Source organism: Populus alba, chromosome 5 (assembly GCF_005239225.2).
Source record: "Populus alba chromosome 5, ASM523922v2, whole genome shotgun sequence".
Taxonomy (NCBI): domain Eukaryota; kingdom Viridiplantae; phylum Streptophyta; class Magnoliopsida; order Malpighiales; family Salicaceae; genus Populus; species Populus alba.
In genome coordinates, this window is record NC_133288.1 from 13,121,936 (window position 1) to 13,143,146 (window position 21,211).

General features: G+C 36.4%; 1 pseudogene; it reads left to right on the top strand.

Moving 5' to 3' along the window:
• LOC118030000 (protein SABRE-like) overlaps positions 1-21,211 on the top strand; it is a 38,072-nt pseudogene that overhangs the window by 14,965 nt on the left and 1,896 nt on the right.

Sequence of the window (21,211 nt, forward strand, 5' to 3'; positions counted from 1 at the left end):
CAAAATAGTCCTCCCTTAAGTAGACAATTTACATTTAAGTAGTTCAATAACTATTTTCCTAAAAACGGAGAAATAGCTTTGCATGAAATCTTCAAGCTTTGACTTAGAGGAGCTACATTGCTGAAATAAAAACTTGGATGTCGGTTTAGATGCTTCGGAACGTAATCTGGACTCGTTTCTTCACGAAACCTGTTTGCTAGCAGAATTCAGTTGTCATCTTTGAAAAATCATATCTCCCTCATATGACATATTTTTTTGGCTGAAATTTGGAGAGTTTATAGGACTTTGAGTCAGGAATCCAAAACAATTGAGTTTGCATCAATTGGATGTTTGTAGCTCTAGATATTCAAGTCGGAATGACCGAAGGTCAACATTGGCAGATTGCGAGATTTGACTTTGAAAGCTGCGATTTCCATGCTCTTCCTTATTTTATTGTCTTGCCTTAGATTTCCAGAAAGGTATGGATGTTAGTTTTTTAATGCCACTGGAATCACTTCATTTCGACCTTTAGAGCTCACGTTCTGCACAAAACATCGGCTGAACATCAAATTTGTCAATTACCTTCAATTTACTCCTTTTTTGCATCTTTCATCCAAAAGTGCCTTCAAAACATAAAACAAAGAATATCAAGGCATTTTATATATAAAACATAGGCAAAAAACTAGTTAAATGTGGGTGAAACTATCGAATAATATGGTTGCATAAGCTGATTATAGGATCAAATTCAGTCAAGTTGGAAAATTCAAAACTCAATTAATTGTCGGGATTTAAATGAAATCTATGTCATGCCAAAGTGATAGGTCCTCTCATTGATATACACTCCAACACTCATGTGTTTAGGGCTTATGTGTTTAAATCTCTCAAATTCAATCAATGAATATATTCTACCATAAGCTTGCTCTTCAATCTCATCTCCATTACTAACATATTACAAGCAATGCATGAATCAAAAGGTCTTATTTCCGGTTGTAATGGGGCTAAGGTTAAGGTGAGGTAAAAGAGAGTAAAATAGAAGGTTCAAACCAAAGAAAGTAAAGCATTCTAAAAAATGATATATATCAAACAAGATATTCAATCAAAGCACATAAATTTTCCATCTTTAATCACCAATGCTTAACTTTTTTTGATTTCAAGCTCTTTCAACATAAAATCTTAAGAACATAAAGGAACACTTCTTTCTTTCTTTCTTTCTTTTTCTTTTTTTGTTTTTGTTTTGTTTTTGTTTTGTTTTTTTTTTGTTTTTCACCTTTGGCAACTTGCCCATATTTTCATCAAGCATCACTTCTTCTTTCTTTTCACATAATTTCCAACCATAATTCCATAAGATATCACAAGTATATGCTCTACTAATCCTTGGCCAGGGGAAAAGAAAAACATATAAAAAGTTAAGGCTTATACATGGATAAAGCAAAGAAAAGATAAACAAGCTCAAAAGGGACTCACTAAGGATAATATGCTTTAAGTTGGTTTTTTGGCTCAAATGGTTAAAATTCCTAATGCCTTTATCATCTTCATGTATATATGTAATGCGAATGTAATCTCAACAAGATATGAAGCAAGTTCTAAAGATGCATATCATTGAAAGAATGCACACTCAAAGAATATAATGTTGAAGGCTCAAAAGCTTACATTGGTATAACACTATAAAGTCAACATGACATATTCTCAAAGTCAATCCCTAAACCAATTAAACCTTAAAATTTTCATGCATACTCCTTCATTTGATTTATATCTTCATCTATCTCAATTAATTCTCATATATAATACTGATATTCTCAAAAACCAATGGGAGTTAAAAAGATCAAACACAATTTTTTTTTTTAAGAATAACAAAGAAAATTAAAATAAGAAAACCAAAATTCTCCCAATACCCCCACACTTAAAACACAACATTGTCCTCAATTTTGAAATAAAAGCAAAGGAACATAAGAGAATGACAAAAAATAAATTAAAATGCAAAAAAAAATAAAAGATAAGGAAAAAGAAAGAAAATCTGATTTTTTTTTTTTTGCTGGGTTGCCTCCCAGTAAGCGTTTTTGTTTTATGTCATTGGCTTGACATGTGGCATGCTCATTCTTCATAGATTGGTTCAGCTAACTCTACAGAAGTGGTGAGTTCTACCGTCCAACCTTCATAGAAAGGTTTCAAACGATGCCCATTTACCTTGAGTACTCTGTTGGTTTCTAAACTTGTAATTTCAACTGCACCATAAGAAAAAACATTAGAAACAACAAAGGGTCCAATCCAACGGGAGCGCAACTTTCCAGGAAAAAGTTTCAAACGCGAATGATAAAGAAGGACTTTGTCCCCAACATTAAATTCTTTTCTTATAATCATTCGGTCATGGAGACTCTTAGTCTTTTCTTTGTAAATCCTTGCATTCTCATAAGCATTATTTCGAATCTCTTCCCACATAATTCCAATCTTTTTAGGCATCAAAAAGATAGGCGCCACCCATTCACTGTCCATGATGGGGTAAATGACTCCTACATCATTGAGGATAATTTGCAAAGCTTGCAAATCCAATGCAGATTCATGCATGGTTTGGGGTACACATATATGCCTCTCCATCTCTTCTATCTCGGTAACATCATAGCCATAGCTCAAAGCTACTCTTAATCCATCCTCATAATCAAAATCAAAATAAAAAACTTGTTGCACACACTTATCAACTTGGTCATAGCATGTGATAGAATAAACATTGCTATAAGGATATTTCATTGCATCATGAAAATTAAATTCAATCTTTTCATCTCTTACTTTCATAGACAAAGTATCCTTACCACAATCAATTTTTGAATTGACAGTTTTCAAGAATGGTCTCCCAAACAATATAGGAGTGTTGTTTAATGAATCACAAGAATCATGTTCCATATCAAGAATATAAAAGTCATATGGAATGACCAAACTATCAATCTTGATTAGGACATCTTCTATCACACCAAGTGGGTAAACAAAACTACGATTCGCAAGTTGTATTACAATGCTAGTTTTATTCAAAGGCTCAAGACTAAGAGAATCATAAACATGTTTGGGCATAACACTAATGGATGCACCTAAATCACACAAGGCCCTTTTAAAACTAGCATTACCAATAACACATGGGATAGTAAACGCACCTGGGTCCTTTTGCTTCAAAGGCATATTTTTTTGAACAACAGCAGATACAACTTCACCCATACTTACCATTTCATGACCTTTCAGTTTGAAAGCTCTCTTGGTAGTACACAACTCTTTCAAAAATTTAGCATACTTAGGAATTTGTTTGATAGCATCAAGTAAAGGAATGTTGAGTTCTACTTTCTTGAAGACCTCTAAAATCTCTTTTTCTTTGTCCTCTTTCTTTGACCTAGAAGAACTCATAGGAAAGGGTGGAATTGTTTTAAAACTGGAATTCATTAAGTGAGGAGTTACCTTTGGAGTGTTGGTCTTTGTTTCAGTTTATGGAGAAGGAGGATGTTCCTTCTTTGTACTTAATTCAGTTTCTATCTCTTCTTCTTCCTCCATCTCAATTTGTTTTAACCTTTTCTCTTCAAGTTCTTTCTCACTTCGCAGCATGATCGCACTAACATTCTCTTTTGGATTCAATGCTTGGGAGGGCAATTTTCCATTCATTTGTGCTTCCAATTTCCCCACACTTGAAGCTACTTGCCCCATTTGCTTCTCCAAGTTGTGAATACTTGACCTTGTTTCCTGTTGAAAAGACATGACATTTTGTTGCAAGGTCACAGTGTTAGAAGCCAAAGTTTTCATCATCTCACGAAGATCATCACTGGATGACGACCCCATAACATTGGAGTTTGTGAATGGAGGGGGCTGTCTTGCTTGATAATTCTGTTGGGGCTGAAATCTATTGGGATGGAACTGTCGGCCTTGATTGCCTTGTTGAGGTTGGTTCCCATACCATAGGTTAGGATGATCTCTCCATCCAGGATTGTACGTGTGGGAAAAAGGATCATACTTACGCTGAGGTTGTCCATTAAATGCCCCATCAACTGCATTAGCTTGTTCAATGTAATCTTCTTGCATTGTTAGGCACATATCTGAAGTATGTCCTTGTAAGGAGCATATGCTACAAGCTTTCACCTGTTGTACATTGCCACAAGCCAAAGAACGCACAAGAGAAGTAAGATCATTAACTTTATTCTCAAGGTTAGAAATACTTACCTCATTTACTCGTTTGTTTGCGAAGTCTCCTCGCGTGCCAAATTGTTTCGAGTTGGCTGCCATATTTGAGATCAATTGGCGTGCAGCCTCGGGTGTTTTATCTACTAATGCCCCTCCACTTGCAGCATCAATGATACTACGGTCAGTAGGTATCAAACCTTCATAGAAATATTGAATGAGCAGCTGATCGGGTATTTGATGATGAGGGCATTGAATACACAGTTGCTCAAATCTTTCCCAATACTCGGAAAGTGTCTTTCCATGAGATTGTCGAATCCCACATATTTCTTTTCTTATGTTGGCAACTCGAGATGCTGGGAAATACTTCTCAAGGAAGATCTTTTTCATGCCATTCCAAGTTCCAATTGAACCTGGGAGAATGGAGAAAAGCCACGCTTTTGATGCCCCTTTTAAAGAGAAAGGGAAAGCTTTCAACTTAACTTGTTCTTCGTCAACTCCATTCGGTTTCATGCCAACACAAACTATATGGAACTCCTTGAGATGAGTATGAGGATCTTCTCCTACAAGACCATTAAATGTTGGTAGCAAATGTATAAAACCAGGTTTGAGCTCAAAGTTTACACTATTATCGATGTTTATGCACAATGGTTGATTTTCCACGTTAGGAGCAGCAAGCTCCTTGAGTGTTTGTTGTCGTGCATTAGCCATGGTGTTGAGGCGAGCTTCCTTTCGTAACCTGCGTAAAGTTTTTTCTATTTCGAGATCTAACTGCACTTGACTTTGATTAGTAGAACGGGTTACTGGCATAAAGCATTAAGAAAACTCAAAAGAAACCAACCACGCAAGAGATCGAAAACAATACAAATTGTACGAAAATCTTACATTAGAAAACTAAAACTGCCTCAAAACCCTAGAAAACAGCGGAATTTGGCCTTGATAGAGTGGGGCTAGTGATACGCCACTAATCCTGTTTAGAACGTCGTTTACCTTCAAGAAACAAAAGGCCGAAACCTAATTCCACCAAAAAATTTGTTTTGAACAGTACCGTTGCCGCAAGCAAAAATTCTGTTTTTTTTTTTTTCAGAAATATAAATAACAATCATAGCAACTAAAAATAATAGTAAAAGCACAAGAATCAACTAAAATTACTTCCCCGGCAACGCCGCCAAAATTTGTTGAGATGTCGCGGTCGCACAAATTAATTACCCTAGCTTCAAACACAACACACAAGATAGTATAGAGCAAGCAAGGGGTCGATCCCACGAGGAAGATTTAGTTCAGATTTTTATGCTATACGTTATGCAATTTGGGGGGGTTGGATGTTATATAAGCTAAAGAAAAATAAAACAGAAAACTATCAAACAAAATTTAATAAAATCAGAAAATTATCAAGAGAACAAACCTTGGTCGCAAGCACACATCCACCTCTAGAAATCAGAACTGATCCTTGAAACGAAACTCCAGTTTATATTCTGAATTTTTATCTTTTCTTAACGTTGGTTAAGCATAATAGAACAAACATATTCATCATATAAACTGAAAAGAAAAGGTAAAATAGATCTCACATTTTTTGAAATCTGAAGGTTTACGTGTCCTTGCAACCAAGAAAATGAGTTTAGCCTTGCATGATCATTGAACAACTAATCAAAAAGATGGAAGAATGCATGATTTAGGGCTTCTTAGAGTAGGGGGGCATTTTTCTTCTCTTGGGTGGCTGCCCGCCTTCTCTTCTCTTATTCTTTTTATATGCTAGGAAACCCTAATCTCTATTTTACAAAATAGTCCTCCCTTAAGTAGACAATTTACATTTAAGTAGTTCAATAACTATTTTCCTAAAAAAAGGAGAAATAGCTTTGCATGAAATCTTCAAGCTTTGACTTAGAAGAGCTACATTGCTGAAATAAAAACTTGGATGTCGGTTTAGATGCTTCGGAACATAATATGGACTCGTTTCTTCACGAAACTTGTTTGCTGGCAGAATTCAGTTGTCATCTTTAAAAAATCATATCTCCCTCATATGACATCTTTTTGGCTGAAATTTGGAGCGTTTATAGGCCTTTGAGTCAGGAATCCAAAACAATTGAGTTTGCATCAATTGGACTTTTGTAGCTCTAGATATTCAAGTCGGAATGACCGAAGGTCAACATTGGCAGATTGCGAGATTTGACTTTGAAAGCTGCGATTTCCATGCTCTTCCTTATTTTATTGTCTTGCCTTAGATTTCCAGAAAGGTATGGATGTTATTTTTTTAATGCCACTGGAATCACTTCATTTCGACCTTTAGAGCTCACATTCTGCACAAAACATCGACTGAACGTCAAATCTGTCAATTACCTTCAATTTACTCCTTTTTGCATCTTTCATCCAAAAGTGCCTTCAAAACATAAAACAAAGAATATCAAGGCATTTTATATATAAAACATAGGCAAAAAACTAGTTAAATATGAGTGAAACTATCGAATAATATGGTTGCATCAGCTGATTATAGGATCAAATTCAGTCAAGTTGGAAAATTCAATCTTCATGGCTACTCTGACAGTGACTGAGCAGGGAATATTGATGACATGAGAAGCACATCTGGTTATTGCTTTAGCTTTGGTTCAGGTGTTTTTTTTATGGAGCTCAAAGAAACAAGAAATTATTGCCCAATCTGCAGTAGAAGCTGAATACGTTGCTGGCACTGCCTCTGCAAACCAAGCAGTTTGGATTAGGAAACTATTGGCAGATTTGAATTTGAAGCAAAATGAAAGCACACAACTATTTGTGGACAACCAAGTTGCAATATCGATCTCAAATAATCCAGTATTTCATGGCAGAACAAAACATTTCAAGATTAATTTTTTGTTTCTAAGAGAAGTTCAACAAGAAGGAGAAGTAAAGTTGCTTTATTGCAAAATAGAGGAACAACATGTAGCTATCTTAACAAAAGCACTTCCTAAGCTCAAGTTTAAGTATTTGAGACATAAGTTGGGAATTTGCAGCTGTAGAGTCAAGGAGGAGAATTGTTGACCAAGAATGACTCTAGAAACAAAATAAAATCTCGGCAGAATCTGAGTTTGTTTACAGTATCAGAGTTTGTTTCTTATTGCTAGTCTAATGGCAATTTTTATTCCATGTAACAAAAAATCAGATATTCTAGGAGAATATCTTGCAATTTTGTTTTTCCTTATTGTATAAATAATCGTATTAAAATTCAATAAAAACAGTGTGTTATGTTGCAACTACAATAGAAAAGTTTTGTTTTCTCTTCAATATATACAACAAATTGGTATCAGAGCTTGTTTCTTATTGCTAGTCTAATGGCTATTTTTATTCCATGTAACAAAAAATCAGATATTCTAGGAAAATATCTTGCAATTTTGTTTTTTCTTATTGTATAAATAATCGTATTGCAATTCAATAAAAACAGTGTGTTTTGCTGCAGCTACAATAGAAAGCTTTTGTTTTCTCTGCAATATATACAACAAAGAGCTTAACAAGAATTGATGGTGGAGAAGCTGTGATGATAGAGGTTTTAAAGAAACTTGATCCCATTTTCTCGACTTTATGGGAGTAATATTTTATTGTATACAGGGACTTTGGTTGTTCATTTAAGAAATTACACGTTTCCTCTTTTTGCTGCTACTTCTGGTAAATGTGAAGGCTGGATTGTGCTGGCACAACAGGTAACTTTCGAAGTTGCTTTCTATACCCTTCTTCTCCTTCCTCCCTACTCCATGATGCTTCAAGTCTTCTTCTCGAGTCCATGCTCATTTACATTGTCTAGCTTTTCTCCATTACCATATTGAAAGAAAAATGGAAATGAAATTGACTAGCAATCACTCATTTATTTCATGCCATGAGTTTGAATTCTAAGAATGAGATTTATCACAATACTGAGTAAATGGTTGGCTTTCCCATCTCAACTTGTTTTCTTGGAAGTTTAGTTGGTTGCCATAGTTGAGATTAGATATATTAGTTGGCTTGCTAAAGTGACAGTAAACCCAAAAAAATTGTCATGTATGTTGACAAATAACTACTCTTAAAATTAAAGGTCTAGTTATTTAAATGTACGTATATAGAGAAATGGCATGCTTTGGAGAGATCGGTTGTTCCTTTAACTAAAATACCCCTAGAATTAACTGTAACTGGTTCGAGGGCATCATCCGGCAATCTAACCTACAATGATACTGATAAGCCAAGAACATCTCAACTAGTGCCTATTAAGAATCCCAGGTTTGTAGAGTTATGATGATCTAATGGAGTGGAATTAATCACTGTGGTATCCTGTGCACACACAAGAAGGAGGAGTCAAGTCTATTTTGTTGTGTTTGAACAAATACTAGCTATTTAGTAGGAATTAGTTGCTAAAGTCTTGATTTTTATATAGTTATGCTAGTATTTTTTATATAGTCGTGCTAGTATTCATTAATGTATTTAAACTTTGAAATTATACAGAGAAGGATAATTCATTATTAATAACAAATACCTATGGTATATTCTCATCCAAAAAAGAATTCTATTTGCATAATACTAATAGCTTTGACTTGGACCCATTAATTGGTATCAGAGCTAGTACACAATGGTAACCACTAAGGAATGAATTGAAAATCTTGAAGGGGGGTTTGGAGGACTTCAAGATGGTATGAGTCGAATGGAGCTTAGTATTGTTGATAGGTTTACCAAATAGAAAACACCATTAACAAGCTAACAAAGGCTTTACTATTAAACAAAAAGGGGTCCAGCAGCAACACCAATGACCATAGCAAACTAACTCGTCATAATAGGGAAGAACTCATGGAGAAAATAGAAGGAGGAAGACAAATGTTCTCATCCAAATTGGCACTTGAGTTTCTAATATACTCGGGGAATGACCCCATTGAATGGTTCAACAGAGTAGATTAATTCTTTGAGTATTAAAGCACTACTGAACCGTAAAATTAAGGTGTCATTGGCATATTTCCATATCCAAGGCAAAGTAAACCAGTGGTGGCAATGGTTGCAAAGTGCTTACAAAGAAGATGAAAGGGAAGTGAAGTGGGCAATGTTTTTAGGTAGAACTATGGGCTCGATTTGGATTGACAGAGAGTGAAGATTTTGATGAAGCTCTACCAAGTGTGAAACAATGGGGCTCATTACATGACTATCAAAAAGAATTTGAGAGACTAGGGAATCAGGTGCAAGGATGGACCCAAAAGGCATTAGTGGGGACAATTATGGGAGGCCTGAAACCAGAAATTGCAGAAGGAATAAGGATGTTCAAACCCAAATCATTGAAGGAGGAGGCAATAAGTCTAGCATGAATGCGGAATGATCAATTAACTCACCAGCTAGAAATCACAAAGTCATTACCCTTCAATTATAATCAAATTACTCTCGCTTCTCCAACAAAGACACCAACTGCCATACTTAAAAAACATCTTGCTTGGGATGAAATGCAAAAAAAGATGAGCTTAAGGCCTCTACTTTAATTATGATGAAAAATTCACTCCGGGCCATAAGTGTTGTAGGCCCCAGCTCGTTACTGGAAGGGGACTATGATTTGAGCATGGTAAATGATGAGGACCCCGTAGTTCATGAACCTGAAATATCACTACATGCTTTTATTGGATGGTCCACTTTAAAGACTATGCAAATCATGGCGGGAATTGGGAATCATGAATTGACTATCCTTATTGACAATGGATCCGCTCATAATTTTATTAGTGAACAAATCGCTAATTGGCTACAACTTCTAGTGATACCAACCAAGTCTTTTAATATGAAGGTGGCAAATGGGAATTCATTAAAATGCCAAGGGAGATTTGAAAACATACATGTCTTGCTTCAAAGTATTCCAATCTCCCTTACTCTTTATGCCTTACCACTAATCAGGTTGGACTTGGTTTTAGGATTTCAATGGTTAGAGCAATTGGGGACAATGACTTGTGAATGGAAAAAAATGACCATGAAGTTCTGATGGAATAATCGAGTTTAGAAGCGACAAGGGATGGATGCTTAACCTATTCAATTTGCATCTCTAAAGGATGTCTTAAAGGAATTACGCCAAGGCAAATCCATGTTTACTATTTGGTTGCAAATCAAAGCTGAGTTGCAAGCAAATAAGGTTGAGATCGAAATGCAACATCTGTTGAAAGTTTTTGAAGACATTTTTCAAGAGCCAAAACAATTACCTCTACTAGGAGAGATTAACCACCCCCATCACTCTTAAAAAAGGAACTGGGCTTGTCAATGTGAGACCCTATAGGTATGTCTATTTTCAAAAAGCTGAAAATGAAAACAAGTCCAATACATGTTAAAATTAGGATTTATAAGATCAAGCACTAGCCCTTTTTCATCTCTTCTCTTGTTAGTTAAAAAAAAGATGGCACATGGCGTTTCTACACCGACTATAGAGCCATTAACATTGTAACCATTAAAGACTGATTTTTTTATCCCTATTGTAGATGATATGATAAATGAACTATATGGGGCAATTTTTTTTTTTACTAAACTAGATTTGATTACTAGTTACCTTCAAGTTAGGGTATATCCACCTGATATTCGTAAAAACTGCATTTTGTACTCATATTGATCATTATGAATATTTAGTCATGCCTTTTAATCTCTGTAATGCTCCTTCCACTTTTCAAGCCATTATAAATTTCATATTTTGCCCCTATCTTCATAAATTTGTATTAGTATTTTTGGATGACGTCTTGATTTATAGTCCTAATTGGACCATGCATCTTGAACATGTTTGCAAGGCTTTTGAAATTTTAAGGTAGCACCAATTTTTGTTATAGTGAAGAAATGTGCATTCGCAACAAGAATTTGAGTACTGGGGTTATATTATTACTCTTAAAGGAGTAATGGTGAGCTAAGAAAAAATAAAAGCAATGTTAAATTGGCCAAGGCCAACTAATATTTCTAAGTTGCTTGGATTTTTAGGCCTTATAGGTTATTATAGGAAACTTGTCTAAGATTATGGGATTCTAGCTGGACTACTTACAACTCTATGAAAAAAAGGATAATTCGGCTAGAACGATGAAGCAGAAACAACCTTTAAAGGCCTTAAAAAAGCCATGACTTTCACACCAATACTTGCAATGCCTAACTTTGATGAGCCTTTTATTATTGAGTTTGATGCTTTTAAGGATGGAATTGGTGCTGTTCTAACTCAACAGGGAAGGCCCATAGCCTTCATGAGCTGAACTTTAGGGCTGTCAAAAAGAACTTGGTATGCAAGAGAGATGTCGGCCATTGTTGTAGCTTTCCAAACTTGGAGGCCATACTTGTTGGGCCGCAAATTCTTAATCCAAACAAACCAGCGCAATCTAAATTATCTATTGGAGCAGCGCATCACTACTCCAGAACAATAAAAATGGGTGTCAAAGCTATTGAGGTATGAGTTTGAGATAGTGTACAAGCCTGGCAAGGAAAACTCAGTTGCAGATGCTCTCTCACGCATAACAGGAAGTCCATACCTTAATACTTTATATGTCCCACAAACTCTGGTATGGAATAAGATCAAAGAAGAGGATGTTTCTCATCCTTGCATGCAGAAAATTGGCAAGATGGCAACTGAGAACCCGGACAACCCCTATACATGGCGAAATGGGCTGGTTCCTTACAAGAACCGAGTGGTGGTACCCCCCAATTCCAACATCATTCATTAACTATTGCGAGAGTTCCATGACTCACAACTTGGAGCCATTTAGGGGTGCTTCACACTTACAAGAATCCCAGGTTCATAAAGCTATGAAGATCTAATGGAGTGGAATTAGCCACTGTGGTATCCTGTGCACATACAAGAAGGAGTCAAGTCTGTTTTGTTATGTTTGAATAAATGCCAGCTATTTAGTAGGAATCAGTTGCTACAGTCTTGATTTCATGTAGTTGTGCTAGTATTTTTAGGAAGAGTGTTATTTATTAATGTATTTAATCTCCGGAATTATGCAGAGAAGGACAATTCGTTAATAATAACAAATACCTGTGGTATATTCTCATCCAAAGAAGAATTCTATTTGCATAATACAAACAGCTTTGATTGGGACCTATCAGATACATAATAGAGTTTGGAAGGAAAAACTTTCGTGATTCATGAAGTTCAGGATATCCCTTAAACAGCATTTTCGATTGATATGTTTGCGTGAATAACTTATTTGCTAAGATAGATCACAGAATTATGACCAGAACATTTCGTTTAGGGCCTTGTGCCACTTTTTATTCAGTTACTTGGATCGTTATCTGCTGCTCCCTTTTTCTTGAAACAATGACATCCCAGCACTCTTCATAGTATTTGCTTGAAACATTCTACGAAAAGAGTTAAAATTCTATGGTGCAGGCTTTGTTTTGCTGCTTACGGTATGTGAAAATGGAAGGGACTAATAAGTCGGGATTTTCCCAAATGCTGGAGGTGTATCTAAATATTGCTGTAGAAGTGCGATGGCGATATTATTTTCCCACTGCCATTTATGTGATGACTGGCTAAACGTCCTATTATTAGGATTAATGAATTAAACACAAGAACTGGTATCTGTTTGTATTTATTTGCATTTCTATTCATCTGTGATATTAGGTCTTGATTCCCCACCACCTCTCGCTCTGATTATAACTTTTCTCCATTGAATCAGGCAACGAGTTTTCAGCCCCGAATTTACCAAGATGTCTTTGTTGGGAGATGGAGAAAGATTTGCATGCTCCGTTCTGCTAGTGGCACAACTCCTCCAGTTAAATCGTACTTTGATTTACCTTTACAATTTCAAAAAGGAGAAGTGTCTTTTGGAGTGGGTTATGAACCATCTTTTTTCTGATGTAAGCTATGCTTTTCGCTGTGGCCCTTCGTAGAGCTAATCTTAGTGTTAGGAACTCTGGTGCTCCACAAGTTCAACCACCAAAAAAGGAGCGTAGCTTACCATGGTGGGATGATGCGAGAAACTACTACATTCATGGAAATATCACCTTATTCTTTTCTGAAACTAGATGGCACGTTCTTGCAACAAGTGACCCTTACGAAAAGCTTGATCAACTTCATTTTGTATCTGGTTTGATGGAGATCCAGCAATCAGATGGTCGTGTTTATGTGTCTGCACAGGATTTTAAGATTTTAATAAGCAGTTTGGAGAAACTGGCAAGCAGCTGTGGCTTAAAACTTCCTTCTGGTGCTTTACTTGAAGCCTCAGTCTTTACTCTTGAAGTCACAATGGAAGGGGAATATGATTCTGGAACTCCACTGAATCATTATTTGTTTGCACTTCCAATTGAAGGGAAGTCTCATGAAATTTTTTTTGATCTCTTCAGGTCTACATCTCTGTCCCTCCGATGGAATTTCTCTTTGAGGCCCTCCCCTCCCTCATGTGAGAGTCAATCACCTTCTTCCTCTGCAGAAGATAGCAAAGTTGTAGATGGAACTGTCTATGATCCTCCTTACAAGCCAGAACATGTTTCAATCGTTACCCCGACATTGAATGTTGGTGCTCATGATTTAACGTGGTTAATTAAGTTCTGGAACATAAACTATCTTCCTCCACATAAAGTACGCTCCGTCTCTCGATTGGTGGCCTCGCTTTGGAATCACAAGAGCTACCAGATCAGGACAATTGTCATTTGACAAGGTGATGATAGAATTTTTTCTTCACATTGATGTTACACTTATCTGTATAAAACACGTGCCTTTAGATGTTGATGATCCAGCAAAAGGACTAACATTTAATATGACAAAAAAGAAATATGAACTCTGTTATAGTCGGGGCAAGCAAAAGTACATCTTTGAATGCAATCGTGATCCTCTCGATCTTGTTTACCAAGGTCTCGACTCTTACATGCCCAAGGCTATCTTGGATAGTTTAGACTCTAACAAAGTGCCAGAAGCAGTTAAAATGTCCAGGAAAAACTCTCAATCTTCAGCTGTCGATAGAATCCCCAGTGAGAAACACAAAAACATGGGTGGTTGCACTGAGAAGCGTCGTGATGATGGATTTCTTTTGTCATGTGATTATTTTACAATCAGAAGGCAGTCACGAAAGGCCGATGCTAACAGGTTATCTGCATGGCCAGAGGCTGGGAGAAGAAACCTCAAGATGACATACGTGAGGTCTGAGTTTGAAAACGGGAGTGGGAATGATGATCGCACAAGATCTGACCCAAGTGATGATGATGGATACAATGTGGTAATAGCTGACAACTGCCAGCGAGTTTTTGTTTATGGCCTCAAGCTTTTATGGACTACTGAGAATAGGGATGCTGTTTGGTCCTGGGTTGGTGGAATATCCAAAGACGATATCTCCAATCTCCCTTGTACCAATCATAAGCTAGATTCCCTTCTCATCATGCGGAGACATCAGGAACTCTTTCATCTCCATCAGACTCAGCAGGAGTAAAGAATTCATCATTTCCTTCAATTGGTATGTCAGCAATACACCTTGTGATTTCGGTTTTAAAGGATCCAACTTGGGAGTGATATTTTTTTTTTTCAAACAAGCAACATTTCAGAACTCTTACTGTATTTTTTGGTGTGATGTAATGCGATTCGGCATCATTAAAACTCTTTTGGTTATGTTTGATCATTGTAATCTGAATTTTCTGTAAGTTTTTTTGTTGATTGAGATGCATCTATTTTGCTTTCTCAACAGTAACAAATGGAAACGCTGGTGATTCTGAGGAAGAAGGGGTTCGTCATTTCATGGTGAAAGTTATTGAGCCACAATTCAATCTTCAGTCAGAAGAAGCCAATGTAACTTTCGAACTTTCTTTGAGATTTGTTCATGTAGTTATTAACTTCTTTTTTTTTCTTCTCCTATGATTGTGATTTGTTCATGCACCTTCTTTTCATTAATATCCTGTTGATTGTTTTATGCCATTGACATTCCAAGCACACCAGAAGCCTATGGGTGAGGGATTTTTGTGCTTGGGAAGGGAAAATGAAACCACAACGTAAGTTACTATGTCAAGGGAAAGCAGTGTGGTTTTATTACATCTTATTTCTGTTTTTTGAATCGAGTAATTGTTATAGAATTTCGATCTTCATGTACTGAAGGTTTCTGCAGTAATACTGATTCATTCTTTTTAATTACTGATGTTGACCAGAATCCTACAAATAGGAAACAATCTCTATAATTATTATGAACTTATGTTAGCTAAAAGTCAGGGATCCACACCCTAAATCAGTCCTAATAAGCCTGTATATATTGATGTATGTTCTGTACAGAATTACCAATGAAATAAAAAAAAATAAAAAACAACTTCTTTCATCTATATCTTTATGGTATTAGAGCCTGGTTCCAACTCTGAAACCTAGGCTATCTCCAAGAGTTTTTGGACTTCTTCCTAGACTCTCTCTGTTTTATTTCAACCCAACATCATGTCTGAAATCTCCTCTTCTTCTGTTTCCAATCACAATCTACCACCGATAACGCCATCTACAGAACATCCTCCACTTAAAATCACCAACATTAAATTGAACGTTGATAATTTTCTTCGCTGGTCCCTTTCTGTCCAGATGAATATCTGTGGCAGAGGAAAACCAGGATACTTGAATGGAGAAAAAATAAAACCGGCAGAGACAGGTGCACTGTATACAGTCTGAGATACCGAAAACTCCATGTTAATGTCCTGGTTAGTTAACTCTATGGAAGAAGAGATTGCTGCCAACTATTTAAGCTATTCTACCGCTAAGGAGATGTGGGAGAAGCTTAGATAGATGTATTCAGATCTGAATAATCAATCACAAATTTATGAGCTCTTGTTGAAAATCAATCAAGCCAAGTAGGGGACAGATTCTGTCGCTAGGTACTTTCCTGGCCTCAAACAGTTGTGGCAGGATCTTGACATGTTCTATGAACACAAGTGTAAAGATCCTACTGATGGAGCATATTTCCAACGGCTAACAAGAAACAGCGGCATATATAAGTATTTGGCTGGTTTAAATATTGATTTTGATGAGGTGAAGGGTCAAGTTATTGGTAGACAGCCACTACCTCCTCTGAATGAAGTCTTCATGGAAGTAAGAAGGGAAGAAAGCAGAAGATAAGTTATGTTGGGGAAAAAGGGACGACGAATCTGCACCTGTTGAAAAATCTATTTTGATTTCCTCCCAAAAGGTGTCTGCCTACAAGATTCAAGGGTCAAGACTTGAGGATATACCCAAGGTATGGTGTGATTACTGTAACAGACCACGACACACTAGGGAAACCTGTTGGAAGCTCCATGGCAAGTCTGCTGACTGGAAAACCTGAGGAAACAATTATCAACATCTGTACCCACTGCTCACTCCGCAGAACAGACCCTTCTCAACAAGGGAAAAATTGAACAACTGCTGAAATTAATTCCACCAAGATTCGGGTCCCACACATCAACTTCTAGCAGCCTGATTGCCCACACAGGCAATTTTCCTTTTGGTTTCTTAAGTTCCTCTACTCTTGCACCGTGAATCATTGATTTCGGTGCTTTGGATCACATGACCAGCACATCCTCCTTATTCCACAGCTAATACTCCTTGTGCCGACAATCAAAAGGTAAAAATTTTAGATGTAATCTTATCTTTCATTGCCGACAAAGGGTCCATTAAAATTTCGGACCATATCACTTTAAAATCAATTCTACATGTCCCTAAACTCTCCTGCAACTTACTGTCTGTGATTAAACTGTCCAATGATTCTAACTGTTTTTTTGTGTTTTATACTAATAAATGTGAGTTTCAGGACCTTGGCTTGGGGAGAACATTTGGTAGTGCTAGGATGCAAGATGGACTCTACTATTTTGTGGACAATCTAAGTAGCAACAACTCTGTTCTAGAATTAGCTTGTAGTGTTAGTTCTCTTCTTGTAAGAACTCAGATTATGATGTGGCATTTTAGACTAGGACACTCCCATGAACTGTTTTTGAAAATGGTTTCATACTAATCGGTTAAGTGCAAATCTGCCTTTAAAGGTTTTCAGTTGCGTTGTGTTTGTTCACCACAGTGTTTTCTCGGTCCGAGTTGGATGCAAGGGCTAAAAAATGTGTCTTTGTGGGGTATGTTCCTAACTAAAAGGGGTACAAATGCTTCAATCCCAATGATAGAAAGTTTCTTGTTGGTATGGATGTTGTCTTTTTTTTTTTTTTTTTTTTTTGAAATAAACTGTTTTTTGAAAAACATCTTCAGGGGGAGGGTCAAAGAGAAGATGGTAGGATTTTTTGAGATAGTTCTGTGGTATTACCCAATACCTACTTTCCTAATGAATCCTTGAGTACACAGAATAGGAAAGATTCTGTTTTTAGTTAAGGAAATTAATTCTCATAAGGATTCTCAAAGGGTTGACTCCAACTTAAATAAGGAAACCAGTCAAAGAGTTTAATTTGATTTGGAGTCAAATAGGGGAATAAATAACCACGAGAGATTGCTTCAAACAGAGTTTTTCTAAAAAGAAACAACACTAGATTTTGAACAACTTAATTCTAGTTTACTACCACATCATCCTGATATTGATACAGGGGGGGGGGAAACATTACAAGATAAGGACCCAAATCTGGGTAAATATCTTGCCGCAGAATTGCAGGTTTTCAGACGGAAGAAACCTCTTCATGGCAGAGTTCATCCACATCACGCATCAGACCAATCTCAACTCCACAGGTCTAGGCAAAACTTCTGATATCAATCTCTCTCTTCCCACTACATCTATTCCTAAACTTGCCAGCCCCGAACTAGCTCAAACTGATTTAGACATTCTCATAGCTATTAGAAAAGGTGTCAGGACTTGCACATCTCACCCAATAGCCAAATTCTTGTCATACCATAGATTGTCAAACACATACAAGGCCTTCATATCGAGTCTCACACATGTCAATATCCCTAGGAACATACAAGAGGCCCTAGGAAATCATCACTGGAAACAGGCTGTTATTGAGGAGATGCTGGCTCTAAATAAAAACCAAACTTGGAGAATTGTTGACTTGCCCAGGGGAAAAAAGACTGTTGGGTGCAAATGGGTGTTTACTGTTAAATACAGAGTGGATAGGTCAATAGAGAGGCACAAAGCTAGGATGGTTTCTGAAGGATTTATCCAAACACATGGCCTTGACTATCAAGAAACCTTCGCACCTGAGGCCAAAATAAACTCAATTAGGATACTGCTCTCCATGGCTGCAAATTACAGTTGACCTCTATGTGGGTGTTTGTTATTGTGGCTACGGGTGAGGTTCACCCGCAGCCACAACTTTTAACGTTTGGTAAAATTAAAACAATAGTTTTTTTTTTCATGGGACCCACTTATAATTGTGGTGTGCCACAGGTTTTTGAGAAGCAGCAAAATGTTGCTTCTCGTCTAGACATCAGCACCAACAATGGAGCATGGCTCCACTGTAGTACTGTTCACTAACGTGAATAGTAGTTTTTTTTTTTATTTCAAAAAACAGTGCCAGTGAATTAATTCACTCGCACTGTTCACATGAAAGTTTTTTTTTTCTTTTTTTTTTCTTCTAAAAAACTAGTGTAATTAATTGATTTCACTCGTGTTATTCACGTGAACGTGAACAATATTTTTTTTTGTTTGTTAAAAAAATAGTTTACGGTGAATTAAATTTACTTGTATTGTAATCTCAATTTTATTCCTGATAATATTTTACCTAATTTTATTGCACACTCAAAAAATCATGAAAACTATAATTCTTGTCGAATGATTTTTGTACGTAATGAAATTGTAAATTTTTTCTTAAAAAATTTGAGTTTTACTCGAAAAACTAGTATTTAATATTATTTATAACACTACATAAATTAGAAGGATATCGCATGATGACGTAGCATTTGTGAAATTTGATCGCAATTCCAATTATGTTCTTGTCGAGTCCGACCTAGTTAAAAAAAATTTAGTTTTTATTTTTATTTTAATTTTGTTTTATTCAAAAAATTAGAAGGATATCGCTTGATGACGTAACAAAAAATTCAGTTTTTGTTATTGCATGCTTAAGAAACCATGAAAAATATAGTCATTGTTGAATAGATTTTGTATGTGATGACATTGCATTTAGTTTAATGGAATAATAAAAAAATATTTGATATCAATATTATTTATTCTATGATGTAATAATAGTAGTTAAATCTACAATATTTAAATTAAAAAATATTTTTTAATTATTTTATAACCTCAATTTGAAAAGCATTTTTTTAACCAAACACATTAAACTACTTTTTGTTCAACCTCAATTTCAACCACAGTTTTAACCAAACATATATTTTTTCAAACCAACCTCAACTAAAAGTACTTTTTATAAAACAGCTAAAAGTACTTTTCAAACCACAACCACAACAGCAACCACAATACCAAACACACTAGACATAAAAAATGCGTTTCTAAATGGCAGCCTTGAGGAAGAAGTATTCATGGACCTGCCACCTAGTTTTGAGAAGGAACTTGGAAATGGAAAGGTGTGCAGACTAGTGAAAGCTCTCTATGGACTAAAACAATCTCTAAGAGCATGGTTTGAGAGGTTTGGTAGGGTTGTGAAGGGATTTGGATACAACATAGAGTAATGGAGACCTAACACACTATTTTAGGATTTGGATACAGCACAGAGTAATGGAGACCCAACGCACTATTTTTTAAGCACTCTAAGGAAGGAAAGAAAGTTATCTTAATTATGTATGTTGATGACATCATCATGATAGAAGATGGTACAACCAAGATTGAAAGAGGCATTGGTAAAAGAATTTGAACTCAAAGACCTGGGTGAACTAAGGTATTTTTTGGGAATGGAATCTGCAAGGATCGAGAGAGGGATATTTGTCTCTCAAAGGAAGTACATTTTGGATTTGTTAGAAGAAACAAGGCTGATGTACTGTAAATCAGCAGACACCCCTATAGAGCTTAATTTAAATTTGGTTGCATAGGTGAATACGAAGCAGTATCAACGCCTTAAAGGTAAGCTGATTTATCTTGCACATACCAGGCCTGACATCTCTCTTGCAGTCAGCTTGGTGAGTCAATTTATGCACTCACCAAGCCGTGAACATCTTGAGGCAGTGGTGAGGATTCTAAGGTTATCTAAAGGGAGCAATGGGAAGGGGGCTGTTATTTGCTAACAAAGGACAGCTTCAGATAGAAGTCTACACTGACACAGAATAGGCAAGAAGTATCACCGACGGAAGATCAACTTCACGCAATTGAGTGTTTGTGGGTGGAAATTTAGTCACTTGGAGAAGCAAAAAACAAAGCGTTGTTCGAATTGGATGCAGGGAGAGAGAGCTCTTCTTGATGGATAATAGAGATTGGTGCAGTGCGAAGAGAGCTTGGTTGGCTGGGGTGACAATTTGCAGTAGTGGTGCAGATAGAGTAGGAGCAATAAGGAAGACTTAGAAGTGGACTAGTTGATGATGTTCTTTAGAGGATAGGTGTTTTCATCAAACGTAACATGTCGTGAGACATATAAGCGTTGAGTAGATAAGTGGAAGCAAAGATAGGCACTCTATGTAGTGGAATAACTAAGAAACAGACAAGGAATAGACTTTGGCTGGAGTTTATGTGTGTGGTAAGGTTTCAACCAAGGAAAACACAAGCAACCAAATGTTTTGAGTTTGAGATAATTGGGAGCTGTTGTGAACAAGGTTTGAAAGGGAGATTTGTGATGAAGAATAGGAGAGGGCAATCGATTGATTAGATAGGTTGATGTGGCAAAAACATAAGGCCATAAATAGAAAGGAAGATTAGCGTGATTGAGAAGTGTAGTGCCTGTTTCTACTATGTGTCTATGACGATGCTTTGAAACGCCATTTTGTTGAGTGTGTAGGGCTGTGGTGTAATGGCTTATGCCGTGAAGAGTAAGAAATGGTTGTAGAGCAACAAATTATCCACCATTATCAAAGTAAAGACTTTTGATATTAGCATTAAATTGATTTTGTATCATTTTATGAAATTGAGGAAAAATGACTTTAACATCAAATTTGTTACGAAGTGGAAAAAAACTAGACATATTTTGTGAAGTGATCAATGAAGATCACGTAATATTTATGACCTTGAATGCTGATTTGTGGTGATGGTCCCTAAACATCGGTATATATTACATAAAAAGGAGCAGAGCTAGTGAGGCCATGTTTATGAAAAGGCAGGCAATGAGATTTATTGATAGAACAGGAATCACAAAAATGAGATAT